The sequence below is a fragment of the Bos taurus genome, chromosome 11, assembly GCF_002263795.3.
Source record: "Bos taurus isolate L1 Dominette 01449 registration number 42190680 breed Hereford chromosome 11, ARS-UCD2.0, whole genome shotgun sequence".
In the NCBI taxonomy this organism is placed as follows: Eukaryota; Metazoa; Chordata; class Mammalia; order Artiodactyla; family Bovidae; genus Bos; species Bos taurus.
In genome coordinates this window covers 85,924,479-85,951,096 of record NC_037338.1, presented here as the reverse complement: position 1 = coordinate 85,951,096, position 26,618 = coordinate 85,924,479, and the positions used below count along the sequence as shown (strand labels likewise).

The following is a 26,618-nucleotide window of genomic DNA, read 5'->3' as shown; positions in this document are numbered from 1 at the left end:
GATGGTGGTGGTGGTGGTGATGGTGGTGGTATGATGGTATGATGGTGGTGGTGATGATGGTGCTGATGGTGGTGGTGGTGATGATGGTGATGGAAGTTACACAGTGGTAGCAGTTCATAGTAGCTGCAAACATTTTTAGTAGAAGCTGAGAGCTATTTGTGAACAACAGGCCTATTTTCATCTTATGGGCACCTACGGGAAGATCCCCTGGAGAAGGAAATGGCAACCCACTCCAGCACTCTTGCCTGGAAAATCCCATGGACGGAGGAACCTGTTAGGCTACAGTCCATGGGGTCACAAAGAGTCGGACACGACTGAGCGACTTCACTTTTTCACTTCAATCCTGTCACTGCTCAGGTTTCTCTCTTTGCCTTGGCTGCTAGAGAACACAGAACAAAAACTGTAGCTTACCTCTTGTCCAGGATCATACAGAATGCAGTTATATGGACTGACCTTTCCCTACATTTTCTCTTTCCTTCTTGTTCATGGTTTCCCTTCTTATTTTTCTTGCTGCATCATGTCTTTTGGTGGATGCTGATTATTATTTGTGGTGTGGAATCAGGTGTGGGGGAAAAACATTGTCCAATGCAATTGTCACAACAAGTTATGGCATAGGTATTATTACTCTCATTTTATACATAAAAAATGAGTTTCAGAGAGGTAAGATGCCTTTCCAAAGTTGCACAGCTTGTATGTGGGAGACCTTGGTTTCAAAAACAAAATGATGCTACTTTAGAGCCCACCCAGGACACCCTATTTCCTCCTTGCAGGTGCCTTTTAGTCTTTTCTGTTTTTAATTGTACAGCTACTTTGTTTTTATTAATTTTCTGTTTTTGAGTTGCTCAGTCATGTCCAACTCTTTGTGACCCCATGGACTTCAGCACACCAGGGTTCCCTGTCCATTTCCATCTCCTGGAGCTTGCTCAAACTCATGTCCACTGAGTCACTGATGCTGTCTAAACATCTCATCCTCTGTCATCCCCTTCTCTTCCTGCCCTAAATCTTTCCCAGCATCAGGGTCTTTTCCAAGGAGTCAGATCTTCACATCAGGTGGCCAAAGTATGGGAGATTCAGCTTCAGCATCAGTCCTTCCAATGAATATTCAGGACTGATGTTTTTTAGGATTGGTTTGATCTCCTTGCAGTCCAAGGGACTCTCAGGAGTTTTCTCCAATACCACAGCTCAAAACATCAATTCTGCAGTGTTCAGCCTTCTTTCTGGTCCAACTCTCTCATCCATGCATGACTACTGGAAAAATCATAGTTTTGACTGTACAGACCTTTGCTGGCAAAGCAATGTTTCTGCTTTTTGATACGCTATGTAGGTTGATCATAGCTTTTCTTCCAAAGAGCAAGCGTCTTTTAATTTCATGGCTGCAGTCATCATCTGTAGTGATTTTGGAGCCCAAGAAAATAAAATCTGTCATTCGTTTCCATTGTTTCCCCATCTATTTGCCATGAAGTGATTTTTTAAATTAATTCATTAGTTTATTTTTGGCCACGCTGGGTCTTTGCTTTGTTACATGGGCTCTTTGTTGCTGCTCTAGGGCTTTTCTCTCATTGTGGTGAGTGGGGGCTACTCTCTAGTTGTGGTATGCGGGCTTCTCATTGCAGTGGGTTCTCTTGTTGCAGAGCATGGGCTCCAGGGCTCATGGGCTTTCACAGTTGTAGCACAGCCTCAGTGGTTCTGGAGCATCGGCTTAGTTGCCCTGCAGCATATGGAATCTTCCTGGACCAGGTATCAGACCCATGTCCCCTGCTTGGCAGGTGGATTCTTAACCACTGGACCATCAGGGAAATCCAAGCCTCCCAGTCTTGAGAGTCTAGTATTCTTGTTCCACCATCTGAGGATAGGCGGGTGCGTGGTGGTAGCAGAGGGGACCCCAGGATCTCTATCCTGAGTGCTGATCACCACTGGACCTCCTCACCATGCAACCCATTCAAACTCTACCTCCCACCTCCTCTCCTTTCACATAGGGATCCCCGGGGCTTGTGTGTCTCTTCCATCAGCCACCCCAATTCTCTGTGGGCTAAAAAAGTGTGGTAGTCACGTGGCTGCAGGTTTGGTCAGTAGCTGACCTCACCCACAGCTTTTGTTGTTGTTCAGCTGCTTTCTTTCATCTAATCCTCACAGTAACATGATGATGTAGGTCCTTTTTTGATCTCCATTTTAGAGATGGAAATACTCACAGAAGGGTTAGATAAACACCTTGCATCCATTCACTCAGCAAAGAATGAGCAAACCAGAATTTCAATGCTGATGTGCTTGCTGCAGAACCCATGATCTTCACTGCTGTGCGCACAATCGTATTATTCCCCACTGACTCCTGTCCTGTGTCCCAGGATGGGGTTCAGGGACCTGAGCTGAGGACTAGGTAGCATTTACAATGACCCGTCTTACCTCTCAGCCCTCCTTCCTGAGTCTGGATAGATTGGATTCAACTCTGAGAGCCTCTTAGTGCTCCGATTATATTGTAGGTTTATACTGGTTTGGTTTCAGATTGTGAGGCAGGAGACAGGAGTCTCAAACCCATCCCATCTCTTTTCCTGCCCAGTTAACCTCTGCTCACAAGAGCTGTGCCTTTAGTGGGACGCCCAAGCCTGGAAGAACCTCCAGCTGAAGCTAGCCAAGTCTCATTCAGCCTTCAAAGGCCCACCTCAAGGAAATGCCAGATCCCAGTATCAGATCCTGGTCCAACTCATGCAAACCACACAAGTCCAGGGCGATTGAGGCCATGGAATTCTGAGTCGAGATCAAGTGGCTTAATACTAAAGGAAAACATTTCCAAAGTTTTCTTAGAGAGAAAGTAAAACAGTGATGGTATTGAATTCTCCAGCTTGCTAATTCATTCCTATTTGATCAGTTCTTGATAGGATGTCATGTCTGAGTGTCCCAGCCCACAAATTTATAGTCAAAGAAGTCAGTGTTTTTACATGGATCAAGCAGACGCCAGAGACAGACTTGGACCCGCCCAGCACCAAGTGAGGAAATTTTCCATACCAGATCCTGGGGTAGTTGATTTTGCATAGATTCTCTTATTAATCTCACAAATGCTTTGTATGGTCCAATATTTTTGGCCACACTTTATAGATTTGGGCATGAAGTTTATAGAAGAAGGAAGAGAAATAACATTTTATGGATCCTAGAAAGTGGTAAGTCCAGTGCTTTGCAATCATGCTCTCAGGTTCAAATACATCCTCTGCTTCTACTTCCAAGTGAACCCACCATCACAACAGGGCTCCTCGCTGGGCAGAAGCACTGTGTCAAGAGAGGAGGGCATTTCCTTGTGGAGATACTGGGGGTGCTATTTGACACAGTACTACTGCACTCTACATGGTACTGGAAAGTGCACAAAAGCACGTCCACTTGTATGAGTGTGACAAAGCACGCTGGACATGTGAACCAACATACAGGATAGGACATAGCAACACATATTTGCATCTTTGACAGTTTGCAACTTGAAGATTCCTTCAAGTAGGGGACTTACTGTATATCCTTCAGTCTTGGTGAGGGTGCTGGAGGGGATAGCCCAATGTTCATTACCTAAGCCATTTGCAATCCTGGCTCATAAAAACCTTGCACATATGATCATCACCTTGTTTACCTTCTGTATGGAAAGAATTGAACGACCTAGGAAAGGGCAGAGCCACAAGATGAGGAGTTTGGGGTCCCCGAATGACTGGTGGAGCAGAATTCTCCAGACAGAAATGAGCAATGAACAGACCCTCGCTGGGTTAAGCCAGAGAGATCAGGATGGATTTGTAACTTACAGCAGTTGGCTTCCCTTAATACTGGTGGGAAGACGAGGAGATTGAGGGGAACCCTGGGAAGATTCGGGGTCTGCAGAGCTTCAGTGTAATCTCAGAGAGAGGGGAGACATATAACCACAGCCTCAGGAAGCAGAATGTGGATTCTTCTGCTGATCCTCCTCTGTACACAGACGTCCCTGGTAAGGATCACTAAGGGCTCTGGAGAGTGGAGGAACTGAAGGCACAAGCTCCAGGGTTGGGCTGCTCAGCTTTGCAACTCAGCCCCAAGCTGTCCTGGGGGCTCTGCTTTGCCCAGCACTGGCTCATCCAGGTAGGATCAAAGCCCTGGAATCTTGGTTGTTGGGGATAAACATCTGGGGGTGTGTGCATCATAGACACCCCCTAGAGATAAAGGGGGAGCTAAGCTGGCTAGAGAAAGGTGGTGTGTATGTGTGATTATCACTGAGGCATGCAGCCCCATGGACTGTAGCCCACCAGGCCCCCCTGTCCATGGGATTTGCCAGGCAAGAATACTGCAGTGGGTTGCCACTCCCTTCTCCAGAGGGTCTTCCCAACCCAGAGATGGAACCTGGGTCTCCGTATTTCAGGTCTATTCTTTACCATCTGAGCCCCCAGGGAAGCCAAATGAAAGGTTACCTAAGCTTTTCCCATCTCAGTTTTCTGAGTCCCAGATTCCAAACACAGACAAGTAGGAGGAAGGAATCTAAATTTCTACAAAACAGCTTGGCATCCCTTGTTCCTGCAGCACTGGGTGCTTAGTGCAGGCTGGTGGGAGGCGAGGCAGGACCAGGCAGACCTCAGAGGTTTCTCAGGGCCATGCTGATGGGTTCAGTCTTCACTGGGTAGGCAAAGGGGAGACAGTCAAAGCAGCAAGCAGAGCTGCTCCATGTCTCTGATGTCTCCAATGACCCAGATCCGGAAAGGTGGTGGTGGGGTGGCATGTGAGTTTCTATAGGGCACTGGTCCAGAGAGGACATGATGAGGGCAGGATGTGGAGAGCAGCAAAGGGAAGTGCTGATTGGCAAGTGGGATGCCGCAGGTGAGGGAGGCTCAGGGATTAGTAGCTGTTTCAAGAGTTGGGAGGAGGTGCAGAGAAGACTAAGCAGCGGTGACCCAGGGTGAGCCCAGGGTAATTAGGGTAGGAAATTAGGAAAATTCTGTAGTTTCCTCATTGCACCCTCAGGACAGAGGCTGTGCTTTTCTCAGCTCTGCACTGGCAGTGCCTGGCAGAGCACGTGTGGGCTGAATTGAATCCATTGCTTCTCTGAGCCATCTTCTCTTCGACTTCAGCAAACCAGTTCTTTTGCTCTGCCTGAGGTTCCTAGAACTCTGGCAAGGACCTGGAATGCCAGAGACTATGTGGCTTCTATCCAAGGACAGGTCTCAGTGACCTGGACAGAGGCTGTGATGTCACAAGCAAAGGACACTGTCCAGAGCTACCAGTTGCAGACCCAGACCAGGTTGAGGGTTGCCGGATTTAGCAAATAAAAATACAGTGCGGCCAGTTAAAATTTGAAGTTAAGATAATAAAATAAATACATTTTTAGTATCATTATGTGTCAAAGGGCTTCCCAGGGGGCACAGTGGTAAAGAATACTCCTGCCATGTAGGACATGCAAGAGATGTAGGTTCAATCGCCGGGTTGGGAAGACCCTCTGGAGAAAGAAATGGCAACCCATTCCAGTATTCTTGCCTGGAAAATTTCATAGACAGAGGAACCTGGTGGGTATAGTCCATGGAGTCACAAAGAACCGGACACAGCTGAGCGACAGAGCACACATGGAGATGTGTCAAATATTGCTTGGGACATACTGATTTGTTGTTTATCTATGATTCAAAATTAGCTGGGTGTCTTATATTTTCTTGGCAAGCCTGTCCGGGTCCCTCATTAGCAAAGTCACAGAATGACTTTGCTAATGAAATTGCCTCCTCCCAGTAGCTAGAAACATCTCTTGTGTTGTTCAGTGTCTAAGTCGTGTCCAACTCTTTGTGACCCCATGTACTACAGCATGACTGTCTCCTCCATCCTCCACTATCTCCTGGAGTTTACTCAAATTCATGCCCATTGAGTCAGGGATTCTACCTAACCATCTCATCCTCTGTCGCCCCCTTCTCCTCCTGCCCTCAATCTTTCCCCGCATCAGAGTCTTTTCCAGTGAGTCACCTCTTTGCATCAGGTGGCCAGAGGACTGGAGCTTCAACTTCAGCATCAGTCCTTCCAACGAATATTCAGGGTTGATTTCCTTTAGGGTTGACTGGTTTGATCTCCTTGCTGTCCAAGGAACTCTCAAGAGTCTTCTCCAACACTACAGTTCAAAAGCATCAATTCTTTGGCACTCAGCTTTTTTATAGTCCAACTCTCACATCCATACATGACCACTGGAAAAACCATTGTCTTGACTAGACAGACCTTTGTTGGCAAAGTGATGTCTCTGCTTTTTAATACACTGTCTAGGTTTGTTGTGGCTTGCTGACTCTAAAAAGGGGAGCCTCAGACCCCACTCTGGCCAAGCCCAGGTTCCTCCCACTAACAATTCCCTCACACTTTCTTTCATTCAAAACACTCAGCCCAAGGAGATGATGGCACATGGGGAGGCAGCTGGGTGTCATCCATCAAGGCCACTCCCGAGGCAGGCTGAAGAACTGCTGTGGTTCCAGACAGAAATGATCATTAGGGTCCTAATGAAGATTTGTGGTGCTGCTGGGAGAGGCTTCAGCCCCTTGTGGTCCCAGGAGATGGTGGGGGAGTGTCCTGAGGGGAGGCTTATGGGAAGGGAGATTCTGGGCATGGGAAGACCGGGGAAGGATGAGCAGAAAGGAAGAGGGAAGAACGTGTGAGCAGAAGGGGTGTCTGAGCTGAGGGCAGAGCTGAAGGGTGGGAAGGAGGATGCGTGCAGGAGTAGGAGGGTCTGAGGCCATCAAGAGCAGAGTCAGGGAAGAGCTGTGAAGACAGTGACAAGCTCGCAGTTAAGGGGCTGTTGGCTTCCTTGGGCTGCTGTAACATGTTAGCACAAAACAACAGAAATGTGTTCTCATATTTCTGGAGTCTAGAGTCTGAAATCATGTTCACTGAGCTGAACTGAAGTCGAAGTGTAGACAGGGCTCTGCTCTGTTTGGAGGTTCTGGGGAGAAGCCAGTCCTTATATCTTCCAGCTTCTGGTGGCCCCAGGCATTTCTTGGCTTATGGTCTCATCACTGTATTCTCTGCCTCCGTGATCAAATGGCCATCCCCACGTTGTTCTCAAAATTCCCTGTTTCTCTCTTATAATATAAGGAGTTATGTGATAGCATGGGGGACCCATTGTGATGATCCAAAGGGAGCTTTTGCTCTCATGATCCTGAGCTTAATCCCTTCCTTTGCCATATGAAGTGATGTTCTCTCTTTAGCCATAGAAAGTGTTACTTAGTGGTCCCGGGATTAGAGTGTGGACATGTTATTTTGGGAGGCACCATTCAGCCCACTCTCTAGTGTGAGGAGGGACTGAGCATCATGTCAGGGTGGGGAAGGTTTCTTCCGGGGTCAACAGGAACCCTGCCCCAGCTTTCATTCCTTCCCTGCATTTTGATGCCTCAAAGTCCAGGCAGAGGAATTCACACACTCCATAGGAAGAGGTGTGTGCTCCTGGTAGTGAGCACTGGGCTTGGAGTCCCAGTTCTCTCTGTCTTTGACACCCCCCCACCCCGCCCCAGGTGACCTAGGGGGCTGGTCATGCCCCTCTTTGGGACTATCTCACCCACTGCAAATATGGATGTAGGATTGCGTGTTTTAGTCACTCACTCATGTTTAACTCTTTACAGTCCCATGGACTGCAGCCCATCAGGCTCCACTGCCCACAGGATTTCTCAGGCAAGAATACCAGAGTGGGTTGCATGGTCTCTAAGGCTTCCCAGGCGGTGCTGGTGATAAAGAACCCCCACCTGCTAATGCATGGGACATAAAAGACGTGGGTTCAATCCCTGGGTCAGGAAGATCCACTGGAGGGGAGCACAGCAACCCACTCTAGTATTCTTGGCTGGAGAATCCCATGGACAGAGGAATCTGGTGGTCTATAGTCCATACAGTCTTAAAGAGTTGGACATGACTGAAGTGACTTAGCATGCATGAGCCCCTTTGACCCAGAAACCAGTTGGTGATGTCCAGTGTCATTTCATGTGGGGAATCTCAGGTCCCTGGAAGTTGACCTCTGTGTGTTTCAGATTCACTGGGGTGCAGAACCCAATGTTGGCAGTGGTCCAGGCTCAGCTTTTGGACTCACGGTTGATCTTAGCTCTACTGAGTTCTCACTGACAGCATGTCCTGACTTAGCAGTGCAGCACAAACCCAGATCAGTAGCGGGGCCGCTGGAACACAGGGAAGATGGATAAGACTGGCTGTCTGTGACCTTGGGCATGCTGCTGAACTGTCCTCATTTAAAAACAGGATATTTTAAGGGTGGTCGATGGATGAGAATTAGAAGTCAATAATTGCAGAGGGTCCACTAGAACGTTTGCTCTGCTGTGGGTCTCAGCCAGTGGTAACCCTGGCCCTGAGTAACCCCACAAAGGTGGCTCCTGTTTTGTCTTCAATAACACTCCCCCAGCCCAGAGCAACCTTCTCCCAGACACACAAGGCTCACCCCTCACTTCCTCCAGGTGTTCACGACCTTCTTAGAGAAGCCTCGCTGACACCCTGTGTAAACTCTCTACCATTACCCAACCCGCCCTGCTTTATTTTTCTCCCTGAATTTATCACAAGGTAACTTACCAGACATTTCACATGTTTTTCTGGTTATTCATACTTGCCTGTTTCCCTATTAAAATGTTGGCTTTTAGAGACCAGGGATGGAATCCTGTTTTATTTCTCCTGGATTCTCACTGAAAACAGTGCCTGAAACACAGTGTGCCTACATGCTTAGTCATATCTGACTCTTGGAGACTCCATGAACTGTAGCTCACCAGGTCCCTCTGTCCATGGGATTCCCCTGGCAGGAATACTGGAGTGGGTTGCCGTGCCCTCCTCCAGGGGATCTTCCCAGATCCTCCAGGGATCTGCCCTGCCCTCCAGGGAATTGGACCTGCGCCTCCAGCATCTCCCACACTGCAGACCCACTGAGTCACCTGGGAAGCCCATCTCGCAATAAGCGCTCAAATATTTGTGGAAAGACAGAATGAGTTAGAGAGTGAAGGGGATGCTCTTACAGCTGCTGTGTTGAGGATGGGACATTAAGATTGAGGGATAGGAGCTGAAGGAGGAATTAAGAGATGACAAGAGACAGGCAGGAGCTGCTGGAGGCTTGGGGCAGTGGAAGCATTGGGGTGCGGGGGGTGTAGGGACAGGATATACAGCAGGATCAGATGGAGCGTGTGGCAGAAAGAGGACTTCAGGTTTTTTGAAGCATGTAGATGAGTGGAGCTTCTCTTTACTGTGCTGGGATCTCTGGGGAAGAGCAGTGTTGTGATGCCCACATCCAGAAGCATCCAGGAGCCTTTTGAACTAGGCAGATGCAGGTGAGGATGAACTGTACCAACCTTGGAGGGCTGAGATTCTCCTTCCACTTTCTTTTTTTTTTTCCTTCCACTTTCAAGAGGAGTTCGCTGGGGAGTTTTCAGCCATGCTGCTGCTGCTGCTAAGTCACTTCAGTTGTGTCCAACTCTGTGCGACCCCATAGACAGCAGCCCACCAGGCTCCTCTGTCCATGGGATTCTCCAGGCAAGAATACCGGGGTAGGCTGCCATTTTCTTCTCCAATGCATGCATGCTAAGTCTCTTCAGTCATGTCCAACTCTGTGCGACCCTATGGACAGCAGCCCACCAGGCTCCTCTGTCCACAGGATTCTCTAGGCAAGAATACAGGAGTGGGTTACCATTTCCTTCTCCATTTTCAGCCATAATGTGAGTGAAAGTGAAGTCACGGAGTCGTGTCCAACTCTTTGTGACCACATGGACTGTAACCCACCAGGCTCCTCCATCCATGGAATTTTCCAGGCAAGAGTACTGGAGTGGGTTGGCATTTCCTTCTGCAGGGGATCTTCCTGACCCAGGGATCGTACCTGGGTCCCCCACATTGCAGGCAGATGCTTTACTGTCTGAGCCACGAGGGAAGTCCCTAACATGAGGAAATGGGTGAATTAGACCCATGTGAGGTCTTTGGACGGAGAAGGTGATGGCACCCCACTCCAGTACTCTTGCCTGGGAAATCCCATGGACAAAGGAGCCTGGTAGGCTGCAGTCCATGGAGTTGCAAAGAGTTGGATACAATTGAGCGACTTCATTTTCACTTTTCACTTTCATGCATTGGAGAAGGAAATGGCAACCCACTCCAGTGTTCTTGCCTGGAGAATCCCAGGGACGGGGAAGCCTGGTGGGCTGCCGTCTATGGGATCACACAGAGTTGGACATGGCTGAAGTGACTTAGCAGCAGCAGCAGCAGAGGTCCTTGAAAAGGCAGTGGGCAACAGTGAAAAAGGCTAGACTTCGGAGTTAGAAACATGTGGGCTGTGATCTGATTCTTGTCATTTTCTCATTGGATTCCTTATCTCTCAAATGAAATGGTAACCCTGACCTCACAAGGTGTAGCAGGAGAGAAAGGGGCAGGGCACAACTTTTGAAAGAATGACATAGCCCAAGAATATAACATGAACTGATTAGAATCAAATGGGACCAAGATGACAGACAAAGACGAGACCTTGATCCTCAATCAGCAAATGAAATGACTCACTCAGAGGTGCCATGACAGTTCCAAGGCACTGTTAAAAGACCAAGGAGTGGGTGGTGGCCCAAATCCTGGAAATCTCTGCCCCCTTCCAAAAAAAAGTTGGAATAATTCTCCCACTCATTAGCATATCAAATTAGCCAGCCTATAAAAACTAACCATGCCACATTTCATGGCTTTCGCCCTCTGTGATGGCCCATACTCTGTCTGTGGAGTGTGCTTCTCTCTGTATCTGAATAAATCCATTTCTTACTTATCACTTTGTCTCTCACTGAATTCCTTCTGTGATGAGACATCTAGAACCTGAATTTCGTTAGGTCCTGAAATCAGGTAACATGGGTTTTGGCTGGGTTTGAGTCCCAGCTAATCTGGAACCAGTCTGTTGTTCCATGTCTGGTTCTAACTGTTGCTTCTTGACCTGCATACAGATTTCTCAGGAGGCAGGTAAGGTGGTCTGGTATTCCCATCTCCTGAAGAATTTTCCACAGTTTATTGTGATCTATACAGTCAAAGGCTTTGGCGTAATCAATAAACCAGGAGTAGGTGTTTTTCTGGAGGAGGCAATGGCAACCCACTCCAATACTCTTGCCTGGAAAATCCCGTGGACGGAGGAGCCTGGTAGGCTGCAGTCCATGGGGTTGCTGAGTTGGATATGACTGAGCGACTTCACTTTCACGCATTGGAGAAGGAAATGGCAACCCACTCCAGTGCTCTCGCCTGGAGAATCCCAGGGATGGGGAAGCCTGGTGGGCTGCCGTCTATGGGGTCACACAGAGTCGGACACAACTGATGTGACTTAGCAGCAGCTGCAACAGCAGGTGTTTTTCTAGAATTCTCTTGCATTTTTGATGATCCGAAGGATGTTGGCAATTTGATCTCTGGTTCCTCTGCCTTTTCTAAATCCAATTTGAACATCTGGAAGTTCATGGTTCACATACTGTTGAAGCCTGGCTTGGAGAATTTTGAGCATTACTTTGCTAGCATGTGAAATGAGTGCAATTGTGCGGTAGTTTGAGCATTCTTTGGCATTGCCCATCTTTGGGACTGAAATGAAAACTGACCTTTTCCAGTCCTGTGGCCACTGCTGAGTTTTCCAAATTTGTTGGCATATTGAGTGCAGCACTTTCACAGCATCATCTTTTAGAATTTGAAATAGCTCAGCTGGAATTCCATCACCTCCACTAGCTTTATTCATAGTGATGTTTCCTGAGGCTCACTTGACTTCACATGCCAGGATGTCTGGCTCTAGGTGAGTGATCATACCCTCATAGTTATCTGGGTCATGAAGATCTTTTTTTGTATAGTTCTTCTGTGTATTCTTGCCACCTCTTCTTAATATCTTCTGCTTCTGTTAGGTCCATACCATTTCTGTCCTTTATTGTGCCCATCTTTGCATGAAATGTTCCCCTGGTATCTCTAATTTTCTTGAAGAGATTTCTAGTCTTTCCCATACTATTGTTTTCCTCTATTTCTTTGCATTAATCACTGAGGAAGGCTTTCTTATCTCTCCTTGCTATTCTTTGGAACTCAGCATTCAAATGGGTATATCTTTCCTTTCCTCCTTTATATCAACGTACATCAAAGCTGTATATTGTCACCCTGCTTATTTAACTTATGTGAGGAGTACATCATGCAAAATGCCAGGCTGGATGAAGCACAGGCTGAAATAAAAATTGAAGGGAGAAATATCAATAACCTCAGATACACAGATGACATCACCCTTATGGCAGAAAATTGGAGAGGAACTGAAGAGCCTCTTGATGAAAGTGAAAGAGCAGAGTGAAAAAGCTGGCTTAAAATTCAACATTCAAAAAACTAAGATCATGGCATCCAGTCCCATCACTTCATGGCAAATAGATGGGGAAACAATGGAAATAGTGACAGACTTTATTTTGGGGGGCTCCAAAATCATTGCAGATGGTGATTGAAGCCATGAAATTAAAAGATGCTTGCTCCTTGGAAGAAAAGCTATGACCAACCTAGACAGCATATTAAAAAGCAGAGACATTACTTTGCTGACAAAGGTCTGTCTATTTAAAGCTATGGTTTTTCCAGTAGTCATGTGCACATATAAGAGTTGGACTATAAAGAAAGCTGAGTGCCAAAGCATTGATGCTTTTGAAGTGTGGTGTTGGAGAAGACTCTTGGGAGTCCCTTGGACTACAAAGAGATCCAACCAGTCCATTGTAAAGGAAATCAGTCCTGAAAATTCATTGGAAGGACTGATGCTGAAGCTGAAACTCCCATACTTTGGCCACCTGATGTAAATATCTGACTCCTTGGAAAAGACCTTGATTCTGAGAAAGATTGAGGGCAGGAGAAGGGGACGACAGAGGATGAGATGGTTGGATGGCATCACTGGCTCAAATGACATCAGTTTGAGCAGGCTGTGGGACTTGGTGATGGACAGGGAGGCCTGGTGTGCTGCAGTCCATGGAGTTGCAAAGAGTCAGACATGACTGAGTGACTGAACTGAACTGACTGAGTGCCAACCATAGTGGATTCAAGTCCCAGACTGGATTTTGGCTGGGTTTGAGTCCAGCACGTGGGTTCAATTCCCAATCTGTGGTAAACGGTTTCAAAGGTACCGTGAAGTTCAAGTGACACATCTCTAAGACCCAAACACTGTGGCAGGCACAGAATATAGAGTCAGTAATTACTGATTTTCTCTCTGACCTCACTGTGACTTCACAGTCTCTCTACAGACAGAGTTGCATGATGGTAGGGGGTTTTTAATGTTCTTTACTTATGCGCATTTGAGAAAACATTTCAGTGCAAATATGCCCCACAGATTGTTATGAAAGGCCATTTAATATGTACCAAATAAAAATGTTAAAAGGAAGATCTATTGCTTTGCTCAGTGTCACTTGATTGTATTATACAGAAAGAATTAGAATTAGTCTCTTTCTCTGCCATCACCTTTCTGTTCGATTTTCTCACACCAGGTGTTCACATTCCAGAGAGAAAACTTCCTCTCCTCAGTCTGACATTTTCCAACGTGTTGATACATACCCAATGGAGTGATTCTACAGAAGAGGGTGCCACTCACAGCTCTGACCTGAATGAAGTGGCTCCCCGAATTGTATTAATGTCCTAATGCATATACTCAAGTTAACGGTGTCAGAGTCTTGCTACGCACACCTGCAGCTGAGAGGACAGTATGGGTCTGGAGTGAGTCTGAATTTTCCTTCCACAAAAATAATTTTGGCAGATGGTGATCAATATCTTCCTCCCATATGTTTTAAATTCTCTATAAAGGATAATTGAAGACACCCATCTCAGCAGTGCTGTTCGATGTGAATGCCTTCAGCAATTCTAAAAAGGTAATTTGGAAAAGGAAGGAGACTGACACTTGGCTCATGTCTACTATGATCAAGTCTGTGTTATGCACCTTTGCATATGTTATCTCATGTAATCTGCACAACAGCTTGGTGGGGAAGCTAATGTCGGGCTTGCTTTTGCTGCACGGGAGACTGAGGCTCAGAGAGGTTAAGTTACTTGCTTAAGATCACATAGTCATTATTAGTGCATCTGGGTTCTGAAGCCTGTGTCGTCTGACTGCAAAGCTTGCTCTCTTGAGTCTCGTCTTATACTCTGCTCACTTCATCTCTAATTTTCCACCTCTCCCACCTCCAGGCTCGTTTTCATTGAGAACTTGGGCTAAATCAGTGGAGAAACCCGAAACTCTGAGACCAGATTTGGAAAGAACCTTCATGGCCCAAACTTATACTTGGACCACCTCCATTTCATCTTCAGTTAAACTGCGTCAGTGTCCTTATTTCCTTGTGTGTAAACGGAAGCCAAGTTGGACAGAGGTGTCTGTGACCTTGGACCTGGGGAGATTTTGCCTCTATTCTAGGAAATGCGTCTCCTTCTCGGGAGGTGAGAGGGAGGTAGTTCCTGCCAGGGGAGATGGATTCTTTCCATTGCTGACTGATCATCTGGGCAGCCTCCCAGCTGAGCTCTCAGGGCGGCTCCTCCGTGCTCTGCTGCTTGGTTCCTGTTGGGGTTAGATTTGGCTCTGGGTTTCCCTCTGCCCATTAATCTTCATTTTAGTTTGTCACTATAAAGATACATCTTGAAACATTCAAGAAGTGAAGGAGGAGTTCATCCGTGTCATAGACAGCATGCTTCAAGGGTTACTATTCCATCAACCTGGCCAACTTGGACGTCAAAGCATATACCCCGGGAGGAAGTGGCCTTGGAGGTTTTCCTTGCTTTTCACCATGTCTTCAACTCCAAATTTGTCCAGAGCAGCAATAACCCATTTTATTATTGAGTCTATGACCAAGAGGACAGGAATGCCTTCTATGGCCCTGAGAGCGTCTCTGATCCCAGGGTATTCCCAACTATCACGGTCCCCAGACCATATGCCTTCAGCACTTCACTGTGTGAAGTCCTCTGCCTGGAGCCAGTGGATCTCTTCCAGACCCTGCAGACCCACTGGCAGTTCCCTTGATGTCCATGTCATTATTATGAGTCAGTCTCCTTGGTCTCAGGACTGCTTCTGCCTCTCGCACATTTGTTAAACTCATAAGTGCTGCTAATCACTAACTGTACACTGATATGACCTATATTTCTTTAGGGGGAATTCCAGATAAGGGAGAAGTTCTGACAATTGGTAACTTTGGATTGAATGAAGATGCCTTCCTTAGAAAGTGGAGCACTTTTGATGTAGAGGAATGAGAGTCTTTGGAGAGTGTGTTCCCTAATTTCAGCTTCCAGAAAAATGCCTTCATGGGGCCGGAAGCAAAGGGGATTAACACTAACTGAGTTCCTGCAGTCGAGTTCATATGTTCGTGGCCTTTGCTATCTACTTTATTTACATTGGGGCTTCCCTGGTGACTCAGAAGGTAAAGAGTCTGCCTTCAGTGCAAGGAGAGGGTTCAATTCCTGGGTTGGGAAGATTCCCTGAAGAAGGAAATGGCTACCCACTCCAGTATTCTTGCCTGGAGAATTCCAGGGACAGAGGAGCCTGGTGGGCTACTGTCCATGGGGTCACAAAGAATCAGACGTGACACACTGTCTGATTTAATTTGTGGCGAGCATAGCCTTACTTTGCAGAAAGGAAAACTCAGGCTCAAGGAAAGTAAGTGGGTGAGCATGCAAATGGGATTGTGCCTGGAAAGACTGAATGGAAGCTATCGTCAGGCTGCTGAGATGTTTCACAAGGTGATTAGTGTTGAGGCACAATTTTTATGGCTTAAGGTATAACCTTTAGCTTTCTGGTTGAATCAATTCACCAAGATTATGCACCATCTCTTGGGGCAGACTCACATTAACCAAACTTATAAAGGCTTATGTAAAACACCATGGTGTCAATGTATTAAGTGAGAATGGGAGTCACACCTCACACAACGGCCAAAATACTTGCAGTGACCCAAATGGCACCTTCTCTTCTTGTTGTCAAGTTACACTGGAGAATAAATTATAATTGGAAGGTTCCTTGATGAAAATACAGAGTATGATTAGGTAGTTATGCAATGCAAGTGTCCCATGGTCTTGGACTCTAGTGGCCTCTGGCCCCCATTTGCATAAAGGGACTAACTTTTGGCACAGAGGTTGGACAGACTGACCCTTAGACCTGGATTCCATCTCCCCTGGTCATTACTACCCTGTGACTCTCCACTTCCAGGAATGACCGAGTGCTCCTCTGCTTAACTTGAGTTATATTAATGTCACCAGTTATTAATACCTTGGCTTATAAACCATTCTATTTTTTCCCAGTTATCTTTCAACATCCCAGCTCTGACCTGGTATTTGCAGTGCTATTACTAACTCTGCTATTTATTCTCTAATTTCCAAATTGTTGGCAACCCCTATAGCTTTCCCTTGTAGAGATCATTTCTATGCTGTAGGATTTGAGGAATGGTTAAGTGAGAGACAATATATGGTAAGAGAGCCCAGAGTGAGGCAGCTGATTCTTCTGTTCTTTTCTTTCCAGAGGGTTCAGTTCAGTTCAGTTCAGTTCAGTCGCTCAGTCATGTCCGACTCTTTGCGACCCCATGAATCACAGCACGCCAGGCCTCCCTGTCCATCACCAGCTCCTGGAGTTTACCCAAACTCATGTCCATCGAGTTGGTGATGCCATCCAGCCATCTCATCCTCTGTCGTCCCCTTCTCCTCCTGCCCTCAATCCCTCCCAGCATCAGAGTCTTTTCCAATGAGTCAACTCTTTGCATGAGGTGGACAAAGTATTGGAGTTTCAGCTTCAGCATCAGTCCTTCCAATGAACACCCAGGACTGATCTCCAGAAGGTTAAAACTATATAAAAATGCCCTACCTAGATCACTATCTCACTGATGTCAGAAGGCAGAGTTAAATTATGATTTCTTCCTCATATCACAAACTGTGGAGCAGGGAAAAGTTTTTCCCTCACTTAAAAAGAGACTATTTACTAGCAATGATGGTCTCTCTTTCCACATATGTGACTTTGATTACATTTTATAGAATCTCCATGTTGGAGACCATTTTTCTCAAACCTACTGCCTGTCAGTGGAGCTGGTCCAATGTCGTCAGAACAGAAGCAGCATCACTAGCCAAGGAGGACTTGACGTTTCCTTCTGCTCATACTTAGCTTTAAGAAAGCTTTTACTGCCGTAGAACTTCAATGTCCACGGTGATACCTTGAGTTTGGGCTTCAAAGAGGGGAAAGAGCAAGAAAGATGGCACCTAACTACCCATACGAGGTGTCATGGTGTTGACCAAGGTAGACATCCAAGTTCTATGCCTTCCAGACTTTGTATTTCTCCATTTAAAGAGTGAGGCGGTAATCTCCTGATAATATCAATTAATATTATCATTAATAAACAACACTTTGAAGTGTTTCATACTTGATTATCGCATTTGATCCCTGATGAGGGTTTTTTAAATTTTAATCCCATTTTATAAATTAAAAAATGGACAGCAGATGCATCATATAGCCATTCAATTAGCAGAGACATATCTCTGTTGACTCCACATTCAGGACTCTTTTCAGGATTCCATGTTTTTTCCTCATTTCTGGGTTCAAGTTCACCTCTGGCCCTTAGAATGAGTTTAGTATGAGGACTAGGAAATACATAACATGGGTCACTGTCCAGGTTAATTTTATTTTATGTGTCAACTTGCCTAGACCACAATACTTGGGTATTTGGTTAGATGTTATTTCAGATCATCCTGTGAAAATATTTTTTAGATGAGGTTAACACTTACATCTCGGAGAAGGCAATGGCAACCCACTCCAGTACTCTTGCCTGGAAAATCCCATGGGCGGAGGAGCCTGGTAGGCTGCAGTCCATGGAGTTGCAAAGAGTTGGACATGACTGAGTGACTTCTCTTTCACGCATTGGAGAAGGAAATGGCAACCCATTCCAGTGTTCTTGCCTGGAGAATCCCAGGGACGGGGGAGCCTGGTGGGCTGCCATCTATGGGGTCACACAGAGTCGGACATGACTGAAGCGATTTAGCAGCAGCAGCAACACTTACATCTGGAAATGCAGGAGACCCCGGTTGAATTCCTGGGTCTGGAAGATCCTCTGCAGAAGAAATAGGCTACCCACTCTGGTATTCTTGGGTTTCCCTGGTGGCTCAGATGGTAAAGAATCTGCCTGCAATGTGGGAGACCTGGGTTGAGTCCCTGGGTTGGGAAGATCCACTTGAGGAGGGCATGGCAACCCACTTCAGTATTCTTGCCTGGAGAATTCCATGGATGGAGGATTCTGGCAGGTTACAGTCCATGGGGTCTATATTCAGATGAGATTTTGAACTTAGAGTTGGTGCTGGAATGGATTAAGAATTTAGAGGCTGTTAGGATGAGGTGAGTGTATTTTATATGTGAGAAGAACGTACATCTTGTGGGACCAGAGGATGGAGTGTTATGGGTTGGATGGTGTCTGCCCAAATTCGCAGGTTGAAGTCCTAATTGCCCAGGACCTCAGAATATGGCTGCATGGGGAGACAGGGCCTTTAAAAAGTTAACTATGGTGAAATGAGGCTCTACAGTGGGCCTTATCCAGTAAGACTAGCGTCCTTCTGAGAAGAGGAGATTAAACACGGACACATAGACTGAGGGGTGACCATGCGCAGACACAGTGAGACCATCTGTCAAATCAAGAAGAGAGGCCTCGGGAGAAACCAAACCTGCCAGTATCTTGAGCTTGGACTTGAAGCCTCCAGTTCAGTTCAGTTCAGTTCAGTTCAATTGCCCAGTCATGTGTCCAACTCTTTGCTACTCCTTGGACTGCAGCATACCAGGCTTCCCTGTCCATCACCAACTCCTGGAGCTTGCTCAAACTCATGTCCATCGAGTTGGTGATGCCATCCAACCCTCTCATGCAGATGAGAAGCCTCCAGACCTGTGAGAAAACAAGTTTCTGTTGTTTAAGCCACCCAGCCTTTGGTATTTAGTTATGGCAGCCGAGCAAGCTAATAGGTTACCAACATCAATTAAATAATTTAGTGGGAAGGGGAGTTAGCCACAGTGTTTTATTGGCATGAAGATGACAAATCTTGGTTATTTGATCAATTTTGTTATTTCAAACTTGGTACTGCCTAGACCCAACTTTAATTATATGTTCCTTTATCTCTGGGGGTTTTTTTTTTTTCCATATAAAATCATTTTCTCTCAAGTTTATTGCCTTTATAGCCTGGGGAATATTTGCTTCTGAGGATCGTATATCAAATCTGTTTCATTTTGGAATATCTCTCTTTCTTTGTAAACAAAATTATACTCTGATTTTAAGTGCAGAACCTTTTGGAAGGAAAAGCCTTCTTTGAATTCTAATGAAGTTTTCTCTTATTACATTTCATCGCTGTTACATTATTCAAGACTTCTACTTGGAGGTTTGTTTGCAGACACTATGTGGAACCAAAGTGTCCAAAATTAGCTGTTTTCCACCAAAAGGGATTGTAGGACTAAGGAACCTTCCCTTTGGAGAAATTCTTGAAATCTTTCATTTCTCTCCGTGAACTTTTTAAAGAACGCTACCTGGTACAGGGATCTTTCCCGCCCCTTCCCAATTCTGAGTTTTAAATGCCCAAGTTCCAACATTTAAGCACAAATACATATGAAAAAAATGACCAAAAGTTATTCCTAACAGACATCTCATTTTCTGGCTGTAGTTAGCTCTGAATATGAGAAATAAGTGAAAGGCTGAAAGAGAACCCTGTCAATATTTGTCAATAGACTCAAGGATAATCTCATGACACTTTAGTTCATGAAAAACATCATTTCTCATTAATTCACTTTTTTGATTAACCAGAAAATATTTCTGGTTTCACCTTTAAAAAATTATAAATATTAAAAAAAATATTGTGACCAAATTCACAAAATAATGAAACACTATGTTGAAGAAAATCAATTTTTGTTTTGTGATAATTAACTTTATTGGAACCACTGAAGATTATCCAGAAAAGTGTAGGAGATCAGATCAAACTGTAGGAGTTTGCATAATACTCAGAGGATATTTGTTCACATCTTCTATCTTTAAAGTAAGTGCTCTCCAAAGCTCCCCTCACCCCCCAAAACCAAATAAACAAAAACAGACCACTTCAGATCCTGATTAGTTGGATTCCAGGAGGATTTGGCCTCACAGGTATTTGGTGGGTGGTTATAGTTCTGTTGATGGGGCTTCCCAGGTGGTGCTGGTGGTAAAGAATCTGCCTGCAATGCAAGAGATGTGGGTTCAATCCCTGGGTCAGGAAGATCCCCTGGAGCAGGAAATGGCAGCCCACTCCAATATTCTTGCCTGGAAAATTTCAAAGGCAGAGGAGCCTGGTCGGCTACAGCCCATGGGGTCACCAAGAGTCAGACACAACTGAGCAACTGAGCACATTATAGTTCTATTGATGGTGTATTTGATGCGCACAATTCAGGAAAAGGAAGAATCCCAGTTCTGTCACTTTCCCATTATATGTCCTTGGCCAAGTCATTCAAATTCTGAGCCTTGATGGGAGAATAATAATATCTGCCTCACAAATTCTCATGTGCATCAAATGAGATAATGGATGTGGATTTGCTCTTTTAGCCATAACTGGGCTATGCAGATGTTAATCATTATTTTCAAACAGCATCTGCGACCTAGTTTTGATTGTGGTTTACTTTTGGAGAGAAGAGAATTATAAATGCCTCTTGGCTCATCTGGGAAAAACCTAATCCAGTGATTTTAACTACCAATGATCACGTTAAAGGCAAAGACCCTGCTACAACAGAAGACTGACTCCAAGGACTGTTCTTATTTTCTAATTTCTTATTTGCTAATTAATTATAAGTAGCATTTCCATCAGCACACTACATTTTGAAAAATCCATGTAAATAAAAATCATACCCTTCTACAGACCACCTCCTCTAGATTCTCCTGCTTTGTTCAGCTTGGAAAAGGAAAATATATCTTGGAACTTTTCCATATTCAAATATTTCCATCATTTGTAAGGAACTTGCTTTTGTCACTTGTATGTTGTTTCTAGAACAATTTTTTTTGGATAATTCTTCTGTTATGTGTATTTTCCATTTAGATGGTTTTGTATAAGGAACTTTTTTTTTTTTTTTTATTGTTCATTTGCCATATGGGAGAGATTAATTGTTAAAAATCCCCAGGAAATTAACCTCTGGTTCACAATATTGCATATCAGATGGAATTCTTCAGGATGACCTCATTTTTTCCATCCCAAACTGTCCATTCAGACATCTTATCAGGGAATCATTATAATGATTTTCTGGTTCAGGCAATATTTTGATAGAATTCAGAGAAAGGAACTGCACAGAAGACCCCCGCCAAGCTTGCCCACCTAGTTGACTTTGGATTTTTGTGCATAGTTAAATTCATACACTTTTTTATCTGTCATCAGTATCTCTGTCTTTATGTTTTAGATCTGACATTGGATTATTTACAAATTTTTGCTCTCACTTCATTTTTGCTGCCCTCTTATAATATTGTTCTCCAGGTTATGAGCCCCTTTTCTTCTTGTGTTCTGGGGAAACCTCTGGTAGTCGGTCCATCCCAGTGCATAGTTCTCTGAGTTTGAGCTTCTGCGGTGTAGGAGGAAGGGTAGAGGGGGTGGGTTTCAGGACCTAATTTCTGGTTCTGCCATTAATGAAGTCCAGAGTGTTGCCAATGTCTCTAACCCTCTCTGGGCCTCCAAATAAAGTGTGTGGAGCAGCTATTCTCCAAGATTGTTTCCAAGTTTAGATTTTTCATGGTTGTCATGTACATAGTACATGGGAAGATATGGGTTTCAAAGCCCAGCAGACCTGGGCTTTATGGTGTTGGGAAAGGTGACTAAAATTCTTTAAGCCTCGTTATTCTCTGTCTGTAAAAAGGGATGTTTCTGTTCACCTCAAAAGGATGAGGATTGAACACGTTTATGTGTACAATGGGCTTTCCAGGTGACTTGGTGGTAAAGAATCCACCAGCAGTGCAAGAGATATGGGTTCGATCCCTGGGTCAGGAAGTTCCCCTGGAGGAGGAAACGGCAACCCACTCCAGTATTCTTGCCTGGGGAATTCCATGGACAGAGGAACCTGGTGGGCTACAGTCCATGGGGTTGCAAAGAGTCGGACACAACTGAGCAATTGAGCAGCAATAACAACAAATGTATACAAAACTCTGTGATACAGAAAAGAGATAGTAAATGTGGTTTCCCATCTCCTCTTCCCATCCCATTCCCACCCCTTTGGGAAAAAAAATAGAAATAGAATAACAAGGCATATTTTGCAGTGGAAAAGGAAATCTGTCAGCTTGGTCCCTTTTACCTGGCAAACTCTTGGAGAAGGAAGAGCTGGAAGGCAGTTCGCCTAGATCTCTAGTTCACTTCTAGCTCTAGGTCTCACTGGCTCTTTAAAGGACTTTTCAAGGGACATCATTCAAGTCTTCTCTAATAAGATTTTCAGAGAAAATTGGGGATGAATAATCTGACAAAAGACACAGGGAATGTTTATGAGGAAAGATGATCTAGGAGAGGCAGCAAATACAGAAAAAAATACTGTGATTTCTAGCACATTTTAATGATTTTACAGACAATGAAGCAGACAGAATATGAGACATTGGGGCCGCTCCAGATATGCGAGGTATAGTCATTGTGCCTTGGTGGCTTTCTTCCCTACAACAGAAGTGATGTGGATACGGACTACACTCCAGAGTAACGTGGCAAATTCAGAAATGACAGCTGCTTTTGGAATGCTTGTCTCACCAAAATTCCCAGTTTTACTCTCTCCCAAATTTCCTGATTGTACAGTGCAGAATCTCAGTACTCCGCATTCTTCACCAAGGAAAGGACCGACACTATGATAGGGTTCAGTGGTGGTGGCTGGGAGCGTGAATTGAGAGCGAGGAACAAAATGTAGTAGTGGAAATGCAAATGTCTGTGTTTGAGGAAAATGAAAAATTAGTCCTTTGTAACCATGCAGCTTGGCAGGCATGGGACTCAGCAAAAAGTAGCTACTGAAATCAGTGTTTCAGTGGTTTGAGAGGACTGTGCACTTCCTAGAAACCAGCTATGGGTCATGGCTACCAGGAAAATCAATTCAAAAGGGAAATGCATTATTTGAAGTACTGTGTGTGTGTGTGTCTGTGTGTGTGTTAGTCACTTAGTTGTGTCCAACTCTGTGCTACCCCATGGACTGTAGCCCACCAGGCCCCTCTGTCCATGGAATTCTCCAGGCAAATATACTGGAGTGAGTAGCCATTCCTTTCTCCGGGGGATCCTTCCGACCTATGGATCGAACTCAGGTCTCCTGCATCTTAGGCGGATTCTTAACTATCTGAGCCACGAGGGAAGTCCATTAGAAGCATTATGACTTTTTAAAAGAAATGTTGTTTTTCTTGTGATGTGCACGGCCAAGGCTCTAAGTAGAGAGTTGTGTTCACCTGTGGGGCTACTGGTAGAAAGGAAATGGGTCATGTTAGCCCAGAGGGATCACTGGGAGTTTGCCCCTGCTGGTCACTCTGGAATTAGTTTCTCTATATGTTGCTTGGGGAAGCTCTGCCTATCCCTCAAGACCCTTAAGAACATCTGCACACTTTGTATGTTGTGTTACAGCACATACTGTCCTTTAATCTAATAGTCATTATTGACAGTGTCTTTGTAAGCCATGGATTCCTTGGGAGGACAAACTATTTCTTACTTAACTTTCATCCCTGTTGCTTATACAAGAACATTATTATGTCCTCTATACCTGTTTGCCGAACAGTCAACGAAGAAAGGAGAAGGTTTTCAGATGCACTGAGTTATTCATCTGTTTGTTTGACAAATATTTACTGTGCTTCTGCTACACTCAGGAAGCCTTTATGTGACTGCACCAGTGGATCATGCATAGACCCTGCATGTGGGCGTTCTCAATCTCACCCAGATCTCTCAAATGAAGTGTGGCTCAAGAAGCTGGGTGCACAGGTTGTACAAAGAGCTTGGCATTATTTTCCAATGTTTGAAGAGCTGCATTAGGGAGTTTATTCAGCCTTTGCAACCTCAGGGGATAAACTTTGATTGGATTCTTTGAGAGAAAGTGTTCTAATAACAGTCCCAGGATGGAATGGTTTGTCTTGAAAAATGAGTTAAGTATTGCTCGGTATTCTAGGAAAGAATCTTCCTTCCAAGCAGGAGGTGCGGGTTTGATCCCTGGGTTGGGAAGATCCCCTGGAGAAGGAAATGGCTACCCTCTCCAGTATTCTTGCCTGGAGAATCCCATAGACAGAGGAGCCTGGTGGGCTATAGTCCACAAAGTTGCAGAGAGTTGGACAGGACTTAGCAACTAAACAACAGCAAATGCCAGAGGGGCAGTGTTTGTGGCTGATGCCTGTGATTCCCAGCTGACCGGAGGGGCCAGAAAATGGAAGGCCAGGCTCTGAGGTCTCCTTTGGTCCTAAAGCTGTTTTCCCTGAAAAAATGGTTTTGCAGAATAGGTATTTGGTCCCAGGCTCTTATCTTCTCTTGCAAAAATAAAACCTAAAAGAAAAGTAGAATACGAGGTCTATGTTGAGAAAAATTTCTAGGGACTGCTCAAGTAAGATCCAAGAAAATGTTTAGTCACTGGCTTGGGATACGGTCAGGGAGTCACCTCATTTATTTTTGCTTCTCGAAAGATGTAAATCTATTGGGTTTGAAATTTCATGTGCGGGCACAGCAACCTCAGTAGGACACTCTCCAGCCATTACTTAGAGTCTTATTGATACATTGGCACTTGCTTTTAGCAGAGAATATGATGCTAGAATGAATTCTTCCAAAATATAGCTGTTAACCTCTGTAGGGAGAAGATGTAAGAAAGATATTACACACCAAATTGTATTCCATGAGAACAATGGATGGGAAAAGAAATCTTTAAGTATTTCTTCTCTCAGTGGTTGAGTCCTAACTGCCCGGTACAGTAGAGAGGTCCTACTAGGAGGGGAGGGAGGCCAAGATGGCACATCCCACTGGGACCAGCCTGCTGTGTGAGCTAGAGTGAGCTGGTCACCTCTCTGGTTTTTGATGAAATGATCCTCTGGGGCCCTTCTAGCTCTTATACACCAAGATTTTTGTTTGATTCCAATCATCTTCTCAGATTTCCATGGTGGTCCAGTGGTTAACACTCGGCGCTTCCAATGCAGGGCACATGGGTTCAATCCCTGGGGTGGGAAGTTCTACATGCATCCTGGTGAATCCAGGAAAAAAAGAGAGAGAGAGAGAGATGCCAAAACATCTTCTCTGCTGACAGGTAAGCCACTGATTGAGTCACTAATGCACTTATTTGTATATTCACAAAGAGAGATGCAATTCTTTGCTCGCACCTTTGAGTTGCATCCCTGACATAACTAAATAAGAGTTTTGATGGCTATTTAAACTGGTGCTTGAAGAATGATGAAGAATTTTACATTTGCTGGAAGGTAGAAAGGTTGTTATTTACTCTTTCTCACCAACCAGATCTATGAACATTTTTTACTCCCTGGGTTGGTTTCCTGGCATTTCTTAGCACCTGGAAACACATAAAATATGTCATATTTGAAAAATTTACTGGGCATGTTTCAAAAGCTGGGTGGAAACAATGTAGGAAAAAAGATATCTTTGTTTACTTGGAAAAAAGCAGTGGAACTTGGAAAAGTATAAGTTGTTTTGAATTTAAGGGTTTGAATGACATTTCTGTGCTAGAAATTAGCGATTCTTTTCTACTTAAATTTTTTTTTTTCTTTTGGCAAAGGTTAGGCTTTTGAGCATGTAAATTTTGAATACAAAAGTAATCTCTTATTTTTGCCTCAGTTCAAATTATTGACTCTGAGAGGCCGGGCAAAGATGGAACTGGTAAAAATAGCAAAGTGCTGTTGTTTTTACATCTCAGAAAAACAACGTCTACGACTTCTGACAAGTATTTCCTAGAAGGAGTGGGATCGTCCTGGTGCAAATTGTGATACAAACCCTATCAGGCTCACCAGTGAGCACTTGCAGGCTTTGCAATAGAAAGTGCCCTATAGAATCCTGCAGTACTTTAATACTGGGGATGCACCCACCATTTTCTGTTCATTGTGAAAGTGGCGCCCATTAATTGCATCAAATTTGGAAAATAGATTTAACATAAGGGCTGCCGTAAGTCTACAGAGCAGGGACTTTGGGAAAGACATCTTTGTCAGACTGCTTTATGATTGGCTTTTGAAGGTTTTGAGATCAGACTGAGCCCTGGTAGGTAGGGAAGGGTTTGCCATTGAGTGAATGCCCAGTTTCTCATTATCTCCAGAAGATGTATATCTTAAAGCAAGAAAGGAGAACTCAAGAGATGGGCCTTACTCATGTTTTAGAAGTTTGCCTTCTTGTAGAACAAACTCCTCGAGGTCAGTGATCAGTCTCTGAGGCAGAGAGCAGCGTGATGTGATGTAGTGGCAGGTGACCTGCCATGGTCTGTGGGGTCAGAGTGCAAGTCAGGCACCTGGGATCTGGCCTTGGAAGAGATGCTCAGGTGACCCTTGACCTGAGACAGTATTAGAAACAATTCTATCCATACCATTTCCCCTCCATTGTCCCAGAATGCTCTATATCTTCTTGCATGTTGCTGTCTGGGTGGTGGTCGCAGTAGATATGGCGGCAATGATGGTAGTGGTATTGATATTGACAATAATAATAATACACTGACATAGTGCTCCTTATATTCCGGGTACTGTTCCGAATGGTGGTGGTTGAGGTTTAGTCGCTAAGTCGTGTCCGACTCTTGTGACCCC

The 26,618-nt window shown here is 44.9% G+C and overlaps 1 protein-coding gene across 1 annotated transcript in view; it reads left to right on the top strand.

Annotated features, from left to right (window-relative positions):
* The window catches only part of LOC112448828 (uncharacterized), a 123,514-nt gene extending 100,474 nt beyond the window's left edge, over window positions 1-23,040 (top strand). Inside the window, exons 3-4 of the transcript XR_003037259.2 lie at window positions 13,407-13,784; window positions 14,098-23,040. The gene's annotated coding sequence lies outside the window, so the exon portion shown is untranslated. The remainder of the gene's footprint in view (window positions 1-13,406; window positions 13,785-14,097) is intronic.
* Window positions 23,041-26,618: the final 3,578 nt, after the last annotated feature.